The sequence below is a fragment of the Ailuropoda melanoleuca genome, chromosome 12 (assembly GCF_002007445.2).
Source record: "Ailuropoda melanoleuca isolate Jingjing chromosome 12, ASM200744v2, whole genome shotgun sequence".
Classification (NCBI taxonomy): Eukaryota; Metazoa; Chordata; class Mammalia; order Carnivora; family Ursidae; genus Ailuropoda; species Ailuropoda melanoleuca.
The window spans coordinates 62,109,259-62,119,103 of record NC_048229.1 but is presented as its reverse complement, the minus strand read 5'-3'; the positions used below and the strand labels follow the sequence as shown (position 1 = coordinate 62,119,103).

The following is a 9,845-nucleotide window of genomic DNA, read 5'->3' as shown; positions in this document are numbered from 1 at the left end:
TGCTAATGTTTCTCAGATTCAGTGACTCTCAGCCAGGACATTGCAGGTGAATCGTTGTCAAGTCTCTCTCTCTCTTTTTTTTCTCCCCTGTACCCTGCTTCGTTCAAAAAACTCACTTCTGTTCAAGCCATCTTTCTCCAGCCAGGACACCAGGCAATATTTTAGGTTTCTTTTTTCATATATATGATGACATCACAGATTTATCTTCTCCAAACTGTGGTGTGATTGTGCTGACCCACATTCCTGAAACGAAGCTGTGACTGCAGGTGGCCAGCGCTCCCATTATCTCTCAAAGGCCCTGCTCTCTCGGGTTCTGGAGATGCCAGACCCTCCTGTAGATTGAATGCAGAGTGTAGACATTGGTTTGATCCTCTTATGCTTCTTATTCTCTTAAATACGAATTGAACAAACAGTTGCCATTTCTCAAAGTGGGTCTAATATTGGAATGAATGTTCCTGGCACCTCCCTTCACACGAAACCCTGATCCCTTCAGCTACTTGTATTCCTTCCTCATGCAATTAGAAACAAAGACCGTGATATAACTGGGTCATCCACATGCTCCAGATAATCTCAATCCCATTGCCCGAGAAAGTGGGCAATTATGGAGTGGGTCACCCTGACATCTATGGGTCACATCAGGTCTGCCCCTTCCCCTGGAACTGGGGGGACTCTGATTAGGATGCTTGGCCCTGGAGGGACTGTCTGCATGTTTGCAAAATAGTTAGTGAGCTATGGCTGCTCCTTGGCAAGGGTCTGCCAGCTCTGATCCCAACTTTCCCTGGACCCACAACTCTTAACACTAACCCCAGCCCTAGACTCAGGTGAACCCCACTCTTAAATGTGATCAAAATACAAGGTACCCTGCATGGTGGCTGGTGCGTTTTCATTACTAACATTATTTCACCCTTAGCATCACTTGTCACTTCATCCCAACTGTAATGTTGTTAATCCTATCTTCAGATTTAATAAAAAATCTTCCATTTGTTGAAACTTAGAGTGTCCCATGTCAGAGTATCTTTCATCATTCTATTAATTAATCTACTTATAGATTTATAGATGGTCTGCAAATCCCCCAAATCGATTTCTCCATTAGATTGTTATCTATCATCTATCATCTGCCTACCAAATCTAATCCAGGGTTTTTTAGTATCAGAACTATTGACATTTTGGGATGGATAATTCTTGGGGGTCTGTCCTGTGCTTGTAGGGTGTATAGCAGAATACTGAACCTCTGTCCACTAGATTTTAGTGGCACTCATTACCTAAGCATCAAAAAATGTCCCCAAACAATGCCGCATGTCCCCTTGGAGGAGGGGGAACAAGGTTGACCTATTATCTAGTCACTTATTTCTACTACTTCTTTCAAGAAGGTTTGGAGTAGACATTATCGTTCCCATTTTACAGATGGAGAAATTGAGGCTGAGGGTTTAGGTGACTTATACAGAGGGCCATAAGTGTTAAGTGGTGGAGCTGGGTTACAGAGTAAATTCAGTTTATTAGAAGAGGCTATGTCTTTTTAAAAAGGCTATGTTTTTTTCTATGATGCTATTTTAAATTAAAATGATTATTTTAATCTATGATTATTTTAAATTAAATGTGATGCTGCACATTTTATCCTCAATGCCATTATTCTCCTTTATTCTTCACCTAAAATCATTTTCAGAGTTAATTCTGACTCTCAGGCCAACAGGCATATCTTGCAGCCAAGACCTATGCCAATGTATTTATGCTCCAAACCTTCGTTCTAATCCTGTGTTCAACTTCAGATGTAACATTATTTCCAACCCCAGTTCTCCGTCCCAGTGCTTTCTGAATTCTGTTTCCTATCATCCTACACAACGAAAGCTGGATCCCAGACTGGAGGAGAGCCCTCCAGTGCCAGTTAACCCAGTAAGAGAAGTGGATAAGCCCATTTACAGCTGGGGACATGCATAGTGTCCCATCCCACAGAAGAATGCATAAGGTACCTTCTCTGGTGACCCACCGAGTAAATGGGCGGGTAGACCCGGGACTGCCACAAACCCCTGAAACTGGGATATTTGGAAATTCTAATCATAGGAAGCTTCTATTTGTACTTTCCAGTGACAGGCTGGAGCTTCCCAATGTAACTTGGGAAAAACTGAGCAAATGAAAGAAGGGGTTTTTAACCCATCAGTTTTGGCTCAGCTTTTATGCTGTGGTTTTGATTTCTGCCACAATACTCTGATGGCCATTAGACAGCAGACGGCTCCTGGGCCCCATGTCCAGAATTCAAACAGGGACAGACATTGTTTTATAGCAATTAACAGTGATGCTTGGGAGAGATGGCAACAAGCCGAAAAAAATTAATTGAAAATTTAACCTTCAAATAAAAATACTTAGACCTTAGGCTTCCATTTGTAAGCAGCTTATGCTGTCTGTGCACATTGTTATATTATTTAAGTATTTTCTACGCCATTTCTGATTAATACAGCAGTGCTATTTTCCAGTTCAGTCTCCTTAATAAATATATGTGTCAAATATCTATTTCCTCCCCTGAATGCAAAGACTTTTAATTTCCCTTGTTTGCATGTGCTAACTGGTTGTGTAACGAGATTAACAGCTCTGTCTTTTTTTTTTTTCCTTTTGCAGATTTTATAAGGAAAGCCAGTGGGCTCCCAGACAAAGTTAAAAAGGTACCTTCTTTAATTTTGCATATTGTTAGCTGCAATCCGGTTGCTAATGTTTGTTTTATTTCCATCTGTCAAAAGCAATGCCAAAATATGTTGTATTTGTCTTGAGTTGGCTCAATTAATCCTCTGCTGGAAACAGTTCTGTCATTTCGTGTTTGGTTAAGGTCCTGATTCACTAGCGCTGAAACCAGGGCCTGTCTCTGCCAAAGGCAACCAATGCACGTTTAATACATCTTTCTGGGAAATGTGGTCTTGACAGAGCCAAAAGAGAAAGGTGGGGTCATGCCCTAGTAGCAGTGTTGATTTGGAGTCAGCCCCGTCTCTGCAGTGGGTACAAATAAAGGGTGTCTTGGGCTTGATCCTGTAGACCTGCTCCCATGGGGCTAGCAGAGCCCAGGTAATAGATCACATCGAGAGAGTGGCTCTGTCGGTCTCAGCGTGGGGCAGCCCCCCGGATGTGCAGCCTGCATGTGAGTCTGATGGCGAGTTTGTCTGCTCGGGCCACCATGACAAAATATCACAGGCCGGGTGGCTCAAAGACTAGAAACTTCTTTTCTCACAGTTCTGGAGGCTAGAGTTTTGGGATTGTGGTCTGGCTCAGTTTCTTCTGAGGCGTCTCTCCTTGGCTCGCAGGCGGACAGTGATCATCTTTTCTGTGTGTCTCCACATGGTCTTCCCTCTCTGTCTGTATCGTATCTGTGTCAAAATTTCTTCTTTTTCCAAGATTACTGGTCACATTGGATTAGGCCCCACCATAATGACCTCATTTTAACTTCGTGATCTTAAGACCCCATGTCCAAATACAGTCATGTCCTGAGGTGCTGAGGTATTTGGGGTAAGACTTCAACATATGAATATTGGTTAAAAAATTTTTTTAAAAATATGATGAGGTAAGAAGGAAAAGACCTTAGGCCCGAAACTGTAAAAGCAGCCACTCTGTAACTTTCTTTCTATGTGTGTCTTTCTCCTTCCTCTCTTACTTATTTCTTGCTTTTCCTCTTTCTCTCTCTATGAATAAACGCTCTATCTGCTATCTCTATGCGGTCAGCATTCTCACAGAATGTGTAGGCTTTTGAATCTGTACATACAGAGTTCAAATCCTGAGTTGACCTCTTATTAGCCACATGGCCAAGGGCAGGTTGCTTAAGCTCTCTGAGTCTTAGGTTCCTTGTCTTTAACATGCAGATAATAACCCCTACTCCAGCTGGTTTTGTTTTATAAGGTGAGAAGGCGTATATGAGAAAGCCAGTGGTGCCCCAGAGTTGACAAGTGGGACTATTCTGCNCAGGTTGCTTAAGCTCTCTGAGTCTTAGGTTCCTTGTCTTTAACATGCAGATAATAACCCCTACTCCAGCTGATTTTGTTTTATAAGGTGAGAAGGCGTATATGAGAAAGCCAGTGGTGCCCCAGAGTTGGCAAGTGGGACTATTCTGCCCCTATTCTGCCCCTACCGCAGACAATGGCGGGTGTGTTACAATAGAGATAAAACTAAAAGTAAATGAAGCAATTACAAAAAAAAAAAAAAAAAAAAAAAAGGTATAATAATGCAACTGACTTTTTAAACAATGTCACTGGCAAAATACTCCTCATCGGGGCGGATGAACCCATCCTCCCTTGTATGGAACAGAGGAGCGTTATCTTTATTTCTATCTATTGCATATTAAATATACGTGCACGCTGTCTCGCTCTCTCTCTGTCACACACACACACACATCTGTATCTCCAATTTAATCATTCTCAGGACAGGTTAACCAAAGGTATCTCACATGACTGCGCATCTTATTTTGTGTTCATTTTACTCAGAAATTACCAAACCTTATAGCTAAATTATAGATGATGGAGAAGAATCACCATTTATTGCTGCTTTAAAAAGAGAAGGTCTAGTGGGCTCTGGTTGCAGCCTTCCTCCTCCTTCCCAAATACCCTCAAGTCCTTCAGCCAGCTTCTGGGCCTGGGCCCCACCCGAAGACTTCTTGCTAGTAATTAGGAATCAAAATATCCAACAACTGACCCCAGAAGACGTGTGTGTGGCTGGGCTCGTAGTTCTTTCTGACGTGGTACCCGGTGCCCCGGCATCTTTATGTAAAGTAGCTACAAACAGCTATAAACAGAAAAACAGAGAATTGGTTAGTCGTGCTAAAAAGAAAACAAAAGCAGCAGCAAAGCACGGAGCTCTGAAAGGTGCATTTCCTTTTTCAGTGGGAGACATCTGTCTTCATGCAATATCAAGTCTAAACCCTTGCCGTAAATCACTAAACTTTTCCAGTGAATATTCCACACTGGGAGCTTACAGAGCAACTTCTTCAGGCTGGATCTCCAACAACGGAGGGCGGAGATGGTGATGTGTACAGTGTGTGGGCTCTCATGCAGTCACTAAAAGGATATTATGACAGCCATTTAATAAAATGGAGAGACTCGATTATACCATGTTAGGTGAAAAAAAGAAGCAAAATATGTTATATAATATACGTTGAAATGCTTAATGGCAAAAAAGGAAACAACACATCTCATGATGTCTAATAATGCCTGAAACTTAGCACATGCACGGAGGAAAGCGTTTGGAAAGGGCTCTTTTCCGTGAGGTGGGTCTTTTGTCTGCTCTGTCCACACTGAGTATCAGAATCTGAATCCTATTCATGCGGGCCTGATTTGGATCTCTGTAATGGACAGAACAGGTTGTGTGAACTTGGAGGGTGAAGGGTGTGATTGGATTTAAGCTGTCTCAGAGGCAGTCAGAGGGTGGGTTAACATGGTTGAACTCAATCCGAAATTCAAACTTTTTAGCGATATTTAGACAGTTGGCATACCCATAATTCATGTAGCCTTTGAGGATTACAAAGCAGGGACTGAATAAAAAGTTCCAATTTCCTCTCACTAAGACATAGTAAAATGTCTAGCTTGTATTTACGAAGAAAATTGTCTCTTTTGCTCAAATTGTTCGTTTTCATCATCCAGGCTCTCTTCTTCCCATGCTATCCTGGACACATGTAGACGTGGCCCAAGATAACATTTCCATAGGTCAGGCCCATGGTTAGGGGTTGCAGGATTTTCTAGGTTTCTGTAACTAGAAACAGTTAAATTCATAGAAATAACAAAAGTTATTCTGAGTCCTGTTTTAAGGGCATTCTGGTTTCCTCGAACATGCTGTACCACATCCAGCCGCATCCCCGGTCTAGTCTGGGCAGCTCCCCCTGATTTCTGCACCCTGAGATGGCTCGAGTCCTTACACTGCCTGGGGGTTTTTGGTAGCAGCAATCACTGTTCAAAATGGGAAAAAAACAGACAAGAAAAGCAATGTCTCAGCTGACTATAGATCCATGCCTCTTTCTAAATACCACGAATTCGACCCTCCCACTAGCGTCTGGCTGGTGAATCCCTTCCCACCCACGGCCACAAGGCTCAACATTGAGAAAGGGGCCTGGAAGGAAATACATGGAAATATCAAATAGTGACTGTGTTTCAGTCTTGGGATTTGGGGGATATTTTGTTCCCTCATTCTCCAAGTGTCCTTTAATGACTTCGACCAAAAAAAAAAAAAAAGCCCCTATAACAATCATGCATACCAAACCTCTTGACATTGTATGAGCTAATTCTGTTCATTTCAACACGTCTCACACATGAGAAACTGAAATATTGAAATTTACAAAGAGAACTAACAAAAAATTCCCATTACAATCATTACCAGATGTGATGCTGGTAGGAATAATTTACTAATTTACTAATTTGAAAAACATATTTGTAAACCCATATAAATAGAATAAATAGAAAGATATGGAGAAGATGGTCCAGAATTTAAAAAAAAAAATGTGAGCCTGTTTCAGTCCATCCCAGGCTTTATTTAATCCCTCACTTGTTCATTCAACCTTATGTATGGGGTAGGCCATGGGATTCACTGAAGAATCTAAGTGCATAGTCCCTGCCCTTAGGGAGTTTGTAGTCTAGCTTAGTTTCCTATCAGGATAAATATATCGTAGGATTTAACAGATACCCAAGTAAAAGTGAGTGGAGAAAAAGAAAAACAATAGATCGCAGAACTGTATTTTGCAGGCATAAAGTATAAAGGATGAAATTTTATTCTTCACTTCATCCAGTGCACATGCATACACACACCCCCCACATCCCCCCCACACACACTTTCACACTCTCTCTATTTGGCTCAGAGACTCAGGATTTATGCGAATCATAAAAATAGTCATTTATTTAAAGCACTTGTTCTTGAAAGGTACAGTGGGCACCCCCACATCTTGCTCTGTCCCAAAAATGCCTACTCGTAGGAAATTAAGACAAGCAACGAGGGTGAACAGGGCCTCCTTGCACCTTAGGGACCATAAGTCCTATGGGAAATGGGTATGTTGGGGCAGAGACAGGAAAGTCCCCTGCAGCAGTGCTAACAATAAAGGTGGCTTCTGTGTGTCATTGAGTATTGGTGTCAAGTGCTGGAGAGTCAAGCAGATGCATTAGGAGAGGATCTTACGTTGGTCTCTCAGCACCTGAGTGGAAGAACACCGGTACAGACTGGCAAATCCATGTGGTATCATTCCGGAATGTTCATTACAAAACATGTCAGTGATGTGAGTGGGAAATACTGTAGTACAAAGGAAAAATAGCATCACCCTGAAAATTATTGTTGTCTAAGTGGGGTGTGGAGGGAGCATAGAGAATGTTTGTTAAAATACAGTAATATGGGACATTTTGAAAATAGCAACACAAACCGATAGGAAACAAACTCCACGACATGAAAAAAGGTTGCCAGGAAACTATTAGGAGGCAAACGGCCACCTACCCACAGTTAAGACGGACATGATCAGAAAGTCAAATCCAGGCTGGGTAGGATAAATTCAAAACATGTCCCCTAAGTAGATCCCTCCTTCCCTTTCTCCCTCCCTGCTTTCTTTCTTTCTTACATATTTATTGAGCATTCAATATGTGTCAGGGGAATACAAAGAAAAAAGATGAGAAAAGGATGGAGAGACAGAGAACGGATATAATACACATAAATTTTAGATATTTCTGAAGATTAAAAGAGCAATGGAAAGAAAACAATCATCAAGGGTATAATTAGATACAATTTTCTGAGGCTGAAAAGATCTAAATATGGAGATCAAACATCCCCACTGTGTATAAGAAGAGATAATGAAAAGAAGATTTACACCTAGAAGAGCATAGCAAATGCCAGGAAATGGAGCAACTTACAGTGTTTTCAGAGAAAAGTGTGTGACCCAACGATGTGATAACCAGCCAAATGGCCATTCACGGGGAAAGGCCAAAAGCAAAAAACAAAACAAAATTCTCCAAAAAACCTACACAAACATGAAACAAACCAAAAAACATGTTGAAAAACTTGTAAAATAAGTTTCCTCTCAAATAAACGTGAATATGAGTGACACACACTGATATGACTTGAAATTAGAGGCTAAAGAAGGAGAAACCATGGTTTGAGAAAGATGATTACGAGCAAAGAAAATGATTAATATAAAGTCAAAAACTGTAAATATCCTTCTCATTTGGATGCAAAGAGATGGTTCTCGATCATACAGTAGTAATCTAAAGAAATGGGTTTACAAAAGGGAGATGAGAAACATGAACTCAAAACATTGTCATCCTACAAGGGGTGAGAGCTCGTGTTAAATCTTGTGAATCAGAGAAAAATAATGATTCAAATATATAAAAGCAAAGCAAAGAAAAATTTAAAAAATGGTGAGTTCCTTCCAAACTGCTGAGAAAAAAAATAAGCAAAAAACAAAATGTAGACCAAAAAATGAAAATATGGTTAAGAGAAGAAATGGGTGAGCAGTATGAAAAGCTGACTTAGGGGCGCCTGGGTGGCTCAGTTGGTTAAGTGTCTGCCTTCTGTGCAGGTCATGATCCTGGAATCCCAGGATTGAGTCTGGGGATCGAGTCCTGCATCAGGCTCCCTGCTCAGCGGGGAGTCTGCTTCTCCCTCTCCCTCTGCCTCTCTCCCCTTGAGCTCTCTCTCTCTCAAATAAATAAATACAATCTTAAAAAAAAAAAGCTGATATAGAACAAGATGGTCAAGTCAGTCAATAATAACATTAGATAACTCTTGTCTGTCAGTTACTATATGTCAGGAATCTGCTCTCAGCACTTTATATGCACTTCATTGCCTCATTTAATCCTTTTTAACAGATGAGTAAACTGAGGCACAGGTGTTTGAAGTACCTCCACAGTGTTTAGAGCAGATCTCGTGGCAGACGGTATTGACCCTGACATCTCCTGGCGTTGCAGACGGGCAACGTCCTTATCTAAGCCTGCCTGGGACAGAGAGGATACTATCTAAAATCTATAATACGAGTTTCTCCAGTTTCCTGGATTTTACACAGCACAATGCTGTTATAGCTCCATTGTTAGGCTGAGAGCACAGAAGATGGCAATGGGAAGAAAAATTCACCGAGGAATACCTGATAGATGATATTATTATTGTCAACACTGAGATTTTACCAAGGAATCACGTCTTACTTACCTCTCATTTTGCCTGTGTTCTCAGAGTGCCCCATGGCTTCTATAGCCTGGAGGCATACTTGCTTAACCAGCACATTCGAACCAGCAGCCCTGAGTGGAATGACGCCAAGGGCTGACAGTTCCCAGCGCTGCCTCCCAGAGGACATCATACAGAGAGGGGTTCTGGGGTTGCCTGGGAGAGGCTTCTGTCGACATTTCTAGGTCCTTTTAAAAGATTCAATATAATTAACAATATTTTCCAACAGTTGAGAAGACCAAACTTCTCTTATTGTGTTCAACAGTAAATTCCCGCTTGATGTTTCATACAACTAAAAGACAAAGGGAGTTGAAAAAAACTGGATAAAATACATTATCAAGGAAATGCAAAAACAGAGAGAATGGGGCTGACAACATTAGTTTCTAACAAACTTTATTCCAGGCTGAATAATATTAAAGGAGACAAAGAATGTCATTTTACAATCCACAGGAAAGATAAAATAGTCATGAAAATTTATTTGCTGAATTACAGAGCATCAAAATATATAAAGCTAGAAATGTTAGGAATAAAATGGGAAATTTACAGAAACACATTTGTTTGGAGAGACTGTGACATACCTTTCTTATTACCCTTGACAGGTAAGAGACTAAAAATACATAAGTACATAGACAAATTAAAATAAAATAATTATATTCATATATTAAAATAAAAATGTTTTTTAGGCTTTCATGGAAGAT

General features: G+C 40.9%; 1 long non-coding RNA gene across 19 annotated transcripts in view; it reads left to right on the top strand.

Annotated features, from left to right (window-relative positions):
- Positions 1 to 9,845, top strand: part of LOC105237265 — a 493,381-nt gene that overhangs the window by 274,089 nt on the left and 209,447 nt on the right. For all 19 annotated transcript variants that reach the window (XR_004618904.1, XR_004618910.1, XR_004618911.1 and 16 more), the window contains one exon: positions 2,611 to 2,654. This is a non-coding gene — a long non-coding RNA (uncharacterized LOC105237265). The remainder of the gene's footprint in view (positions 1 to 2,610; positions 2,655 to 9,845) is intronic.